The sequence below is a fragment of the Phalacrocorax carbo genome, chromosome 1 (genome assembly GCF_963921805.1).
Source record: "Phalacrocorax carbo chromosome 1, bPhaCar2.1, whole genome shotgun sequence".
Classification (NCBI taxonomy): Eukaryota; Metazoa; Chordata; class Aves; order Suliformes; family Phalacrocoracidae; genus Phalacrocorax; species Phalacrocorax carbo.
Window position 1 is genome coordinate 39,494,439 of NC_087513.1, and position 14,274 is coordinate 39,508,712.

Genomic DNA, 14,274 nt, shown 5'->3' on the forward strand with positions numbered 1-14,274 from the left:
CTGGAACAACCAAGTCACTGAGCTAAGAATCAACCCCTTTCAGTCCATTCACCAGAAAAGACAAGAACTGTGCTTCCTCTTTGAAAGCAGGGCATCCTCCTAGATTAACCAAATGACATTTCTTTTCCCTTCAGGACAAATTTCTAGAGGAGTTCACAGCTAGTTGGCATGCAGCCAGCACAACATTCCCTGGCACCACATGCCCATTAAACTTCAGAGTTTGCTGGCACAGGCCAGCTCTGCATTCTGTCCCGGAGATGGCTGTATTTCAGGAGTAATGAAACTGCAGTACACATAGAGCCACATTCTTTGCTCCAACACCCATGCAGCCCCAGTGAAAACAATGCAGGCAAAGTTAGAAAAATTATATGGAGGTGACCAAAGGCCACCCTGTCAAGCTTTTATTCAAGCATTGTTTAAAAAAAATATTCCTTTGTTTTCCCCAAATAATCTATCAACTCCCCCTTGCCCCCCACTAATTCCACAGAACTTTTTAACAAGATCTGTCAGTATTTTCTTCCTCTTCTTCCATCAGAGGGGATCTTCTATGTTTCCTGGTAGCTGTTCCTCACAACAGCCATGACATTATCAGCCAGCTCACTGTGTTAGTGATGAGTAGGCTGAATCAGCTCCAGCTGAGCACTGGTCATTGAAATAAGAGGTTTTTGAACTACAGGCACACAACTGGTACATTGGGAAGTCGCAGCCCAAAGGACAAGTGGTACAGTGCTTTGGAAGGGTCTATTTCTCATTAAGGTTCATGGGAATAAGCAGGTCTCTGCTGTTCTTTCCTTTGGCAAGCAGGCAGCTGGGTATTTGACCTCCTTCTTTTAAAAACTCCAGAACGATGCTTGGCACAGGCAGGCCCACTAAGCAGGAAAGCTGATACAGCTGTATTGTTCCTATTCGATACAACAGCACCTTGGCCCTACCTCCCCTATTTCTTCCCTATTCACGGTTCTTTGGGGAGCTGCTCTGTCACAGGGCACCTCCGCACTGGCACAGTTGCTTGAGTGACCATCAGCAAGCAGCTCAGGCACATGTGAAATGCTCAACAAGCTGAGCAGAACAAGCCCTGTGGAGTACTGGGTAAGGATGCTTAAGAAGCACACCAATTTCTATTCGCCAGTCACACTGATATGAGTAAAGCCGGTTTAAGAATTGCGCTGAGGATTAGCCAGCTGATTCATAGGAAAATCCAAATGTAAGGGCCCAATTTACGCCCCAAGTATGTGGCTGAGAGAGCTGGGAAAAGGGAACGCTCCATCTCTTGCTCCAAATGGATCCTAATTGCCTATTTCTTCTAGTTACAGCGATCAACCTCCAAGCATGTCTATATTAAGTAAACCATATGTGTATATATGTGTATATACACTTCTTTTAAAATATTGAGTTTCAGATTTTCCTGTATGAAACTCAAAACACCAAGACCTACTAGTGGAACATTTACTTAGGCTCCCAAAGGCCCCTTCCTGTTTTCTTGTTGTGTAGCAAAGAGCAGTATTTGCCCCGCTGCCTATAAAACACAGGGAAACTAAAGGCACACTGTAGAATATTATTACGGTCATGACACACATCTGTTCCGGGAACACTGCTTGTTATTTGTGATTAATCTAGTTCACTGAAGAAAGTTGTGAGGGCAGAGGATATATCTTTCTGTTTGTTCTTTTCCGATGTACAATGAATATTTCTGGAAGCTGATAATAATAACTACTGACAGAAAGACTGAAGAAACAGAAACACTTTTCTGTCTGGCGAGTAAACATACTGCATAGCTAATAATTGCAATAGATGGTTTCATGATTTTTACTTGAGAGACGGTATTTTATGTGTTTTGACATCTCTCATTCATGTTTTTTGCCCGCACAGGACACCCCACTGAGAAACAACTGGTTTCTATGTGCTTGATTTCTCACAACCTGAGCTGTCTTGCATTATCCGTCATTTACAGGGATTGATTATCAAAGTACTGCACAAGGCTTTAAGCTGTAAAACGCCAAGAGATTTGCCTGGACTTTGGAGGAGATTTTTATGACGCTTGGGATTTAGGAGCAACACTCTAAAGAGAAGTATTTTTTAAACGCGTCACTTTCTGGATGCCTTGAATCTAGATGAAGCTGCTCTTACCAAGGGCAGTTAATTTCTCCCGTCATTCTTTGACTCTGTTTGCTCTAAGCTCTAATGTCTCCCACACATTCATTTGAAGTTGTACGGACTCCAAACATTTATAGCAAGGGACTCTCCATCATCCAACTTCGGGAAATGTAATCTTTCTCTTTTTTTTTTTTTTTTTTTTTTTTATTTTTATATCCCTCTTCTATCTCTGTGCTACAAACAGAAAGCCTGTGCTTCCTCCACACCCACTCTCCCTGCCAGAAGCCTCACTGCAACTTCCTGTCAGTTTTACACACGCTGCTGTGGACTTCCTCTGAGCAAAAGTTTTATCTGAACGTACCATGTTAACTATTTGCTTACTAAGTATTTCCTAAACACATAAATGCTTATTTAGTTTTAACCTTTATCAGCTAAACCCTTTGTAACTGGAAAATACTAGTGATGCTCAGAAAAAGAATGGCTTACGTTATTTAGGACTAACGTACAAGAAAGGCTAAGAAATATTGTAATTATTTGCAGGCAATGGGCATCCTGCTTTGTATCAGTGGGGCTAATGATAGGGTGTTCACATCTGAAGGCATAATAATCCACATAAAAACAGTTGCATTTCTAAAACACCCTCACCAATAGATTGAAATACAAGAAATACTGCCCTGGTACTTGTTTCCAGCTCTCAACGTCCTGTGTTAACTTAGAGCAACCTGAATGCGCTTTTGACCTACCTTTGAGCTGTAACTAACCTACGGCTCCTGCTTGGGGCTTACAAGAACTAGGGGGGAGACAGACCTCATCATCCCGATGAGCAGCTGGGAGATGAGGGCTGCGCTATCCCGACAGGCGTTCGTTCCCCTGTGGTGTCTTTGGGAACGTGACAGGGCTGGCGATCAGAGTCCAGATCAGAGGCCTGGCACCGCAAGGCCACCCAGGACTCTGATCTCCAGCTTTAACCCGCTCTCCCAGACCGCGCGTTTTGCTGGCGCTCCATCCCCCAGTAAAAATGCCCCCGAGCCCAAAGCAGGGGCGTGTGCACGAGGACGGCGGCGGCGGCTCACACGTCCCGCCCCCTCCCGCCCTGCCCGGCCCGGCCCGGCTGTCACCGCGGGCGGTGGCGGCAGGCCGGGGGAGGCCGCAGCGCCGCTCGGCGGGAGGGGAGGACCGCTCCGCCCCGCCCCCCTTCCCAGCGGGGTTTCCAGTCAGGGCAGCGCCGCCGGAGCAGCGGCCATCCCTCCCGCCATCTCTCCCTCCCTCCGGGCCTGGGGGTGTCTGTCTGTCTATCTGTCAGTGCCCTACGGAGGCCAGGCCGCCCCGCACTAACGCGGGGTGGGGAAGGGGGGGGGGAGGGGTGGTGCCGCGGGGCCGCGCCGCGCGCCTGCGCAGGGGGAGCGGAGCGGCGAGGTCACCCCTCCCCTCCGCGCCGCCCCCGCCGCGCCAGAGCGAGGCTGGGCGTGCGGCGTCACGGCGACGGCCCCAAGCCGCGCCCCGGCACAGGCGGCCAGAGGGAGCCGAGGGGAGCGGGCGGAGCGGCGCGGTGCGGAGCTGTGCGGCGGGCTCGGCCGGCGAGGCGGCGACGGGGAGCGGAGGCGCTGTCCGGTAGGTCGCGGCGGGGTGGGAGGGCGGGCCGGGCCGCTGTGGCGGCGGGGTGGGGAGCGGCGTGTCTGGTACAGGTGGCGCGGCGGGGCGGGGACGGGCCGGTGGGGGCGGCGGCGGCGGCGGCGGGGGTGGGGGGGGAGCGGGGAGCAGCGGCAGCGGCGGGGAGCGGCGCGCTCTGAGGGAAGGGGCGCGAGCCTGGAACATGGCGGAGGAGGAACTGGGAGCCGCCGCCTCGTCCGGCCTCAGGCACGGGGGGACACGGCGGGGGGTGGGGGGTGGGGGGAGAGCGGGGCGCTGAGGGGTAGCCGCCGCCAACCTGGCCGAGGACCGGGCCCTGCCCTTCGCCGCCACCCCCCTCCCGCCGGTCCCCGGAGCAGAAGTTAGAGCGGAAGCGGAAAGTTGTAACCCCGGCGGCTCGGGGCCGCGACGTGGGGCCCGGCCGGCCGCGGGGAGGGGCGGGTGACGCCCGGCTCGGCCCCGCCGCGGGCGGGGAAGGGGACGGTCCCCAGCTGCCGCCGCCGCCGTCGTTGTCAGCGGGAAGTCCGAGCCCCACCTAGTCCGGTCGTCGGGGAGAAACTGCTCGCTCTTTCCGGCCGGTGTGTGGGGGCGAGGCAGGGGGGCGGCGGGGGGGGCACAGGCTGGGCGACCCGGCGGTGCTTGTGCCTGGGGTGGCCGCGGAGCGGGACGAGCGGCCAGCGTCGTGCTCAGCGGGTTCCCCTCCGGCTTGTCACAGAATAAAAAGAAGGGGATGACGGGGATGTTCGTCGCGTCTAAACAAACCCCGCACCCGTGTCAAAGGAAATGGAAGAATTTGACTGATGCTTCCTGCGCCAAACCCGTGTCATAACCTCGAGGCACCTCGTACCCTCCTGCGTGTGCGGGTGAAGCAGTGGTGAAAGGAAAGCGAAGTTTGCAAGGGGTCGAATAAAACCAAATCCGAGTGTTTTTGCCTTGGCCTCAGATTACAAAGAGGATAATAAACCAAGGTTTCCTGCAAAAAAGATCAGTGTGGTTTTACTCCCTTTTCCATCTTAAAGGGATTGGTTGTCCTTTTCACAGATTATAAAAAAAAAAAAACCCATAGCTTTTTCTATACTGCTTTGGGGAATGATAGTAAGGTATTACAGTTCCAAGGGAGAGAGTATTTCAGAGATGCCCAGCTTGAAAATTGCACAGGTCCTGTGTGTGTGTCCTTGCATTTAGATGTTTTTATTAGTGTAATTTGTTATTTCCAGCATATAACAGCTACATCCTGCCCTAGTGTGAAATGTGTAGACAGTGTATGACAAAGACTTTCCAGTACTCTCTCATGGTAAAATATACATTGAAATTACTCGTATAAAAAAGAAGACACAAAGCACTCTCCTTTTCATAAATTAAAAGGCAAATAAGCAATCACGTTGTCTTATATAGTAACCATTCAAAACCAAGTGTACTTTTCTCTGGAAAGGGATTCTTTTATCCTCCATGGAAAACTTGCAAAATGAATCAAATGATCATTTTTTGATGACTTGGCCTCTGTGTTAAAATCGCAAGCTTGTGGAGGAGGGAGAAAAAAAAACCCCAAACCCAACTTGCTACATTCAAGTGTTTTCACTTTCTGTATTCATCGCATCTTTTTTTTACTCCAGCTCAAAGTCTATCCTGTGGACTTTATTCTAGCTAAAAATGAGCTGAGTGCGTAGCAGAGGTTACCTTGGCTGTTCACATCAAAGGCTTTGCAAAGATACTTTCTAACTAATTAGATGCAGCGTTTCATTCCTTGGTACCTGCTTGTTTTCAGGGATGCTTCTTGTAGTGGCATGAACTACTTCAAGTTCAACTTGCAACTGTAGTGTAAAGCATTATGATTATCTGTAGCTAAATAACTGAGTTTTGAGTTGCACTGTACAATGTAAATGTCGTGTATCTTTTTTGTAGCAAAGCTGATCATACTTGGAGCACCCGTCTGCCTGGGGGTGAAATAATCTGCAAAACAGAGTTGAAAGACTATAAGTGTAAAACCAGAACTTGTGTATTGGGGGGGGAACCCCAGTAGTCTTTTTACTGTCTCCTACTGTGCATCTTGCTTCTCTTACTATATACATGCACCAGATAAGTTTTCTGAGTGGAATTAAAATTGTGCTCTTTTGTTCTGAAGCTCTGCTGTAGGACAGTTTATATATATATAAAAAAAATAATCTGAAGTGAGCCATGACATTTCTTTGTGCTGTGCCAGTTTTGCAGAGTAAAACTGCCTGTCTTTAATTGAGAGCCTTTCTGGAGCAGAGGCAAACAGACAGGAATCTAGGTGAGGGCCTACAAAAGGAGAAAGAAACTACTTGTATGGCTGAGGAAGGAAGTGTGCTGAAGACTACACTGTAGCTTGTGATCTAGCAGTTAGTAATGTGACTGGGAACTAAAATACACAATTGTCCACCTATCGTCTGGGATGTGGGAAGTCACAGAAATACTTGAGTACTCCATGCTTGCTGCTGTAGCGCCAATCCTGTCATCTGCAGAGCTCTGCTAGCTGCTCAAAGTTAGGTATGGAGAGGTGTTCTTCAGGATAAGGGTATCTTGCAGATAAAAATAGGCACTCTGTTGTCCTTGGGTGTCTGGTAAGAGGGTAGGTGGGTCCTGAACTGACCTGTCTAAATAACGCTTAGGTGACTTTAAGATACATAACTGATGTTTGAGAGCGTTCTTCAGGGTAAGCTCAAGTTGTGAGTTTTAACCAGTATTGCTCTCAGTATCAGAATGCTAAGCATACCCTACGCAACAGAAGTTCATGTTTAGCTTGTGGTTGCAAGCACTGACACTCTTTTGCCTCAGAACAAATACAAAAGCACACTGAAGTGTGCTGTGTAATGTCAGTGCGTTGAATCCCTGCTGAGTTGGGGCAGGCTTCTGCTGTGTTCTGTTGCATCTAGGTCAGGTGGAGGGATATTTTAGACAGCCTCCTTTTTCAGAGAGGTTGAAGGAGTATCCACAGTAACTACACCTTCATATTCGAAGGCAAACTTTGTTGTCCTGCTCAGACGTGGTTAAGATGGTCTGTTTCTATTCTTCTTGCATGAAGTAGGGAAAAAGGAAGGGGGGTTTTTGTTACTTGAATACCCTTAATAGGGGACCTGTTTCCAAGTTGATGGAGTTTTCAGAGTTGTTCAGGAGTGGTTGCAGTGGAGTGTTAGTATTTCTCTTAAAGCATCTAATGTATCACTTTCTCCTTAGGGCCTGTCAACCCTAAGAAAACTGAGTGGGATGGGCATAGTAGAAGCAATATTCTGATGGTGCTTGTAGTAGGCAAGTACTATTTGGAGAAGGTCAAAGACCTTGTCTACTGGCACAAACCATTTCTTCATGAAACAGTTGACTGAGGCTACCTTCAAAAGCAGCAGTAGGTTCTGGCTTGACGCTCTTGTCTCAAGCTTTAGAATGCCTAAAGACACACTGCACAACTAAAAGTGAAAAACTTTTTTTTTTTAAATTTGTGTGCCTGTTTATGTATGCTGTTGTGAGCTCCTGACATACTATGTGTTCCTCTCCTCTAGCAGCAAGGAAAGGGAGGAAGGCTGTAAACGCCAGGTTGGAAATCTGCCTATTAGGCAACTTTTGAAATATAAAATGATTTGGGGGGCCCTCTAGCTAATCAGGATGCTCTTTTTTCAAGAGCTGTGTTTTAATAGCAATTTTTTGTTACTGAAACAGTAGAGTGAAAGTTACTATAAGACCCTACAGGAGTGTGTCTAGCAGAGTTAAAGGAACTTCTTTTCAGAGTTGAACTAGGAGGAAGAGGAGGCATTTGACAGTATCTTGTATGCTGTCCCACTCGGCTTTCTAGTTATTAATCTAAGGGCTTGATGTTATTTGAAGTAAATCCCTGCTATGCAACTATGAAAAGAGACTGCCAATTACAGTACACATGGTTATTTCATTCTTGGCCAAGGGAGGAAGGCCAGACCATAGTGCAGGCGTGGGAGAGCCTAGCCCTTCTAATGGACTGGTGTTTGCATCCTGTGGCAGAGAAGCAGCATCTCATGTTTCTCTCCAGCCTGAGATTCTCTTCAGGGAACCCCTAGTTTCTCAGATCACTTCATATCATTCCTGCAGCTGTTGCAACACAGGACAGTGTCCTAAATCTGAATGACTTGACCAGGTCTTCTGCAAAAAGGATATCGTGTGCCACTGTTACTTATTCGTGAAATATTTTTCAATATAACTCTAATCGTAGAGCTGTGAGAAACCGTATATCGTTAGATTTCTGGACAGTGTTGAAGAATTGTAACAGGAGTACAGTTTATTTTAATAACTGAAGATAAAGCAAGGATCTGTAGTTATAATTCTTTTTGCATAGCAACTTTGAGGAGAATGTGGTCTTTGCATCAAAATGTGTTGATATTGAGGTGAATGTTAGTTGCCTTAATAAGTTAACTCTTGATTTCAGTAGGTACTCTGGATTGAAGGAAAAGATGAAGTTTCACAATATCTCATTTAGTATGACTTCGTAACTTTATGTGAAATTAGATGGTAAAAGTTTTTTCTTCAGTTAATTTGCTATCTATATGCAAAATAATGTATGTTGGCTAGCCCCCTCTACAGTTAATGTAAAACAACTTGTGAGCACAGATAGTCCCTGCAACCCTCTCTTTTTGTTTCACTGCGTTAGTGGTTTTTGCTTTTGAAGTCTTGTCCTATTTTTTCCACTCATAGTCTCCTGTTTCTGCAACATAGCCACTTGTGCCTTCATTTTTTTTTCGTGTCTGCAATGAAGGGAAATTTCTAAAAAGGATTCTTTGTATATCAGGAAGAAGCAAAAAGGGCACCACCACACCTGTGTTAAAGATGAACTGCAGATATATGTGAGTTACCTGTGTGGAGTTCAAGAGGGGAGGTACAGGGGACAGAAGGAGGACCTGTACGTTGCTAGGTGTGCCACTTAGCACCACTGAAATCAAAGTGTTTTCGGTAGTTGCAGGGCCAGACCAGCTTCTTCAGTTTTTTCTAAAGGTTTCATGTACGGTCAATATTTCTTATTTAAGATGAAGCTAGTATGCCAAACGGTGCTTGGACTGCATCGGAACCCAGACAATACTGATAGTTAAGTTGTGCAGTTGTACAATCCTTGCAGTTAATCAAACTTCTATAGCATCTGGTCTGATACTTCCCCCCCAAAAGTGATTCATTAGAAGACTAGTGGAAAGTTGCAACATGTTTTGGTTTTTTTCCTGAATGTGGAGAAGGGTAAACTGGGACATGGAATGGAAGTAATCTATTAAGTAGAAGTTATCTAAGAATCAATCTTATTCTCTGCAATACAATATTTAGGATTAGATTATTTGTTTATAATGTGACATTACAGCTGAGACCAAGCTGTGCATGGCTGCACATCCAGGCTTATGTGGTTAGTTAAGTGTGGGGGCAGCCCAGCAACATACAGTGCAGGAATCTCTCTTGCAAATGTGAAGTGGTTAAGGTGAATTGTTGGACGTTGTAAGATGCAGTCAGTAACCCTCCTCTGATCTTTGCTTGTGAAGCTATTTCCAAGATAACATTCTGAAAGCTTGATGTACAAGATGACCCATAAGTAGACCCTTCTTGGCTTCATGTGATTGCTTTTTGCATACAATATTGTTGAAGGATTTTCTTGGGGTTGGGAAAGTGTATAAATTAATACTGCATGCAAAATCTTGACTCATGTTTCTGGAGTTACATTTATATAGTTAGTATGTATAAGGATATATCATACCGCCTTTCTGTGACCCTTCTGACATGTTTAAAATGGAGAATTGATGGGCAGTAGGCATTCTGTGAATATGGTGGTTTTATTCCCATTCAGGGGATGGTCCTTTTGTTATTCACTGCCTGTTGTTTATATTGGTGCAAGTGTACAGCAAATGCTATGTGTTTGCATGGATTTTATGATGAGCAGCATCAGAAATTAGTTCTTGGCAAGGGTGACTACACCTTCAGAGTTCTTGCACGTATTATACTGGTCCATAGATTAATTTCCAATATAGTTTTATACCAACAGTATTCACTGAATACAAGCATACAATGTGAGATGCCTTGGACTTGGTGTTCTTAGTTGTTCTTAGCGTGGTGTGAAATGTCGTGTTCAAAATCCAACTACTTCTGATGTCAGGTATTTGAGAATATGCCATGATTCTAGAAACTGATGTCAAATTATCATCTTAACACTTCGTGGAACATAAGAGAGTATGTAGTAGTCCTGTGGCATCAAGGAGGAGCATTGGAAGAGGCAACAATAGCTGACTGTCATGCTGGAGAATCACTGTTCCGTTTTTCTGATATCTTTTTTTGACTTAAGTAGCAGATTAGGTGGGGTCTTGCCAAAGAAGAGACACCCTGTTACTTGATATAGATCATCCTGGGCATCGAGTAAGTTTGGAGGCCAATAGTGAGAAGTCTGTTATAGTATAATAAACAGGCATTCATAATTCTCCTTTTTTAACTGGATGTTCGGTCTTCTTACTTCTGGTGTAAAATTTTCTACTTGATTTTTGTATCTGAATACTAGAAAGAAATAAGCATTTCTGAATGATACCTATTTGTGCTCATTGTGTGTCCTTAGAGTTTAATTGTTACCTTTTTACCTTTCTTCATATTTGAGCAAGTCCATTGCTTTTTTTAAATGATCCTCTGTTGTTTTTTTTTTTTCTGGTTTCCCTAAACCTTTTATTTCAGGAAACGCCCTAAGCTAGGTTGAGGTTCAGGCAGAGATCTCACGTAGAAAACCTAAGTGTGATAGCTGAAGTTCTGTGAAAAGCTGAGTAGCTGAAAACAAGGTTTCACAATTAAGGGCTTTAGGCCACTGTATGTGCTGGTGTTTGGCATCCTTCTGATCTATGTGCTGCTCTTCATCAAACTCCTAAGAATAATCTCAAAAGAAAAGTGCTCTATCTATGTGAGTAAGAATTAGAGTGAGGAAAATAAGAATATTTCATGTGAAGCCTAGAATGAAAAGATCAAGTAGGTTGTACAGCTTTATTCTTGATGAAGAAAAGAAGTCCTGATGCTACCTTTTCCTTCTCTGCCAGAAATCTGGGTCCTGTCTAGCCAGGAAACTGATGAAGAAGCAACATTACGTGCATGTTAGTTTGGACTTAATTTAACTACAGTAACTAATATTTTGAACAATGTGTAGTCTTGCTAAATGAAAGTACATCCTGCACCTAGCCAGAGGCAAGATCTTAAGATGCAGTTTGCAAATACTTTTTTCAAAGACAAATATATCAGCCTTGAAAATATTACCTGAAAATAATGTAATTCTTCCATTACTTAATCTTATTGTGGACTACTTTTTAAATGAAATTTGATGCTGTAAGTTTCACAGAGGAAAGCTGAAACCTCTTTTCCAAGCTGAATGCTGAATCTGCTGCGATAGTAGAAGTAAAAATAAGGAACTATTCACAGCCTTATCTACAGAAGGTTGAAGTCACAGATCCCAAGAACCTAAACAGAGGGCGCATTGGGTAAATAGGGAGCACCCTAAGCAATGTGGAAATACAAGACTGTAGTTTCATGAAGGATAAACTTGCTTCACTGGAACAGTCAAGGTGGGCTGAAAAGTCATTCTTCCACTCCCGCTTTGCCCAAAGTGTAGTTTGTTTTGAGATGCATGTATTTAACTTGCTGGAAGTAAAACTCTTCTTGAGTAAAAGATTTAGGATGCAGTAGTAATACTCATTCAAATGCTGTGGTGATTGTCATAGTCTAAATAATAGATGACTCGTAGGACACCAGACATTTGTATCTGATTTGTATTTAGAAAGGTCTTCCCAACCAAACCTCTGGAGCCGATTGTTAAATTTCAGTATGCTTTGGACATCTGCTACTTCACCAAAGCACATGTTTGATTTGACTTAACAGCAAAGTGAGTCTTAAGGTACAACAGGTTTCTCCAGAAAATGGCAAGCTTTGAAGTTGCAGAAGAACGAAAAAGTATGGCCTAAACAAGAGCAAGAGTGATCTTAAGATGATTAAAATAGACTCTTGTGGAGACTTGATTAAACAAGTTTATCCCTCGTTAATTTGGTAACTTTCTACTAAAGACCTAGTCCATGTAGTAGAAAGCGGAGTGGGGGGATGAGTGTGATTGAAATTCATTTGGTTAAAATTATTCAGCTTTTTCTGTAGGTGTCGTTGCGTCTGTGAGCTCAGGCTTGCAAGTGTGAATTGCTTACCTTCAGGTTCCAGCTCATAACTGTCAGATTTTTCCCTCTCTTGGAAATTCCTGACCCATTAAATGAGACTTTTTTGGGGGCTGTCTAAGATACATCAACTGCTCACAGAGCAGATGCAGAACTACAACAGTTCACAGCTTGGCATGGTAAGGTAAGCTAGCATTTGTTTTAGTGATCTTTTTATTCATTCATTTATTTATTTATTTTAATACCCTCATCTGAAGCTTATGACAACTTAGCAGTTGCCTCAGAAACAACCAAGTTGTACGTGCGTCTGCATACGGGCAGAGGTGTGGAGGTCAACTTCTACAGTGGTCATCTGCTAGTCAAGGTATGTTTGTGAGTTGGATGTTACCTGAGGAGCTGCTATCCCTAGGTTCAAGATGCTACTGCCTCATTGCCAGAAACAGCACAGGATGTTCTGGACAAGTTTTGGCCATTTCAGTTATGCATTTTAGACCTTTTACAAACCCACCCTCATCAGTGGATTCAGCTAATGAAGTTGACTGTGAAAAGAAACAGTTAAGGTTGCACCTCCATTATTGCAGAGGTAGCAAAACCACTTGGCAAAAGATGGTAGTTAATGCTGGGCGTTGGTGTATGCTTTTTTCAGCTAACCTCAGGACAGATGTCTCAAGCTTTAACAAAAGAACTCTTTGTGAAATTACATATAATTTGGGTGACTTTGACGTTTGCTCACGTTCAAATACCATGTTTCTATTAGGGAAGTATTGATTGAGAGGTCAAAACAGAATTGAGCTACAATTACTTGGGACTTGGCTAGTGTGGTTCATTTATCATGGAAGAACTAATTTTATTCCTGTTAATGAATGCTAGTAGCTAGTATTCTCAATTTGCAAAGAATCAGTGTCCTTTCAACAGATAAAACTTCTAATCTTAATTAAAATGACATATGGGAATTTGTAGGACTGCTCTCAGGCTACCAGCCTGATTCGTAATAGAATTACTGTAAATCATACTATGGAAGGATACTTGGTATGTAATGGTCCTACACCAGCCAGACTTAAAATGGCCAGTAACAGATGATACAATGAAGGAAAAAAAAAATATATATACATATAGCTGTGCCTTGATGGTGTATCAGTAATCTAAACAAACCTGAATTGAAACCAAACTTTTAATAATGAGGAGAGTACAAGTAATGATACCTTGGTATGCAAGCTCTGGCATTGCCAGGGTTGTATGAGAGATGTGGGTTATAGGGAAAAATATACAAGAGGGACAAAAATTCATGTGGTATTGGAATTGCAGTTGAACTGAGCATTGCCTTATGTCGGTAGAAGGAAACCTGATACAAGGCTTTGCTGGTTCAGCAGCCAGTGTCAGAATCAGAGTAGAGCTAGGATTGCCAGATGTTAAGCAGATAACGCATGGAATTTGAGGCTAGGAATTGTTTCTGCAACAGAAGTTAGGCTGCCTTTTTCCAAAGAAGAGTAGTTTAAGCCAACTGGCAAGTTTATTCTTCAAGTAACTTCCAAGCTGCACAAGTTGCATTTTTACAGAAGTACCTTGACTCTGAAAATTTCCATGCCTTACTTCTAGTCCTGCTGTTTTTAACTGTTTTTGTAGCTTGAAAGACAAAATTTACTGTAACAATTATACAGAGAAACAAATGTTTATACCTGCTTTTAATCGGAAGGATGCATATCAGGTAAACCACGTTGGGTATACCATGATGTGGCAATCCATTAACTGATAATGTTTCAGAGCTAAATATGGATCCTCCTCTGCAATGACAGTAGAGCCAAATTCACAGCAGTAAATTGCTGCCTCAGTTTTCAAAACTTGCTGTATGATTGAATACTTAGCTTAGGCCTAGTAAGATATTTTAACGTGGTAATTGTGCATTCTCTGAATTTAATATACTTGTAGTATTTTTAAAAATCTTGAGTGTTGTTCTTTTCTGTTTATTGTCTGCCTGGATTTTCTTTGCAAGCATAAAAAACATTTGCAATGCACTTTCTTCAGAAATTCTGAGATCATCATTTTAGCTGGAAGTCTGGTAGAACATGCACAAACAACTTTCATGGGGGATGGTGACTATTTTACAGAAATAGGGAGAAAATGCAAAACCATGGCAAACTGTCAGCAAAAAGAAGAATAAATCTGATAAATGTTACAAACTCCAGTTGAGGCTTAAAGAGACTCTATGGCTTAGGTTTTTATAAGGGACTGCAAATTTGAATTGACAGATTTGAATTTTTGCACAAAGTTAAAACTTTAACTCAGTAGGTGTTGAAGCATAGCATATTTTTAGTAGCTTAAGAACGTTCGTTACATTGCTTGCTTTGAAGTGACTTTTACACTTTGTATGAAACTACTGCAAGTTGCATGTGCTTGTTAGTCTCTCACATTAGGAAGC

At 43.7% G+C, this 14,274-nt stretch overlaps 1 protein-coding gene across 1 annotated transcript in view; it reads left to right on the forward strand.

Annotated features, from left to right (window-relative positions):
• The first annotated feature begins 3,499 nt into the window (after positions 1–3,499).
• The window catches only part of RAP1B (RAP1B, member of RAS oncogene family), a 31,784-nt gene continuing 21,009 nt past the window's right edge, over positions 3,500–14,274 (forward strand). The window contains exon 1 of the mRNA XM_064449182.1: positions 3,500–3,705. The gene's annotated coding sequence lies outside the window, so the exon portion shown is untranslated. The remainder of the gene's footprint in view (positions 3,706–14,274) is intronic.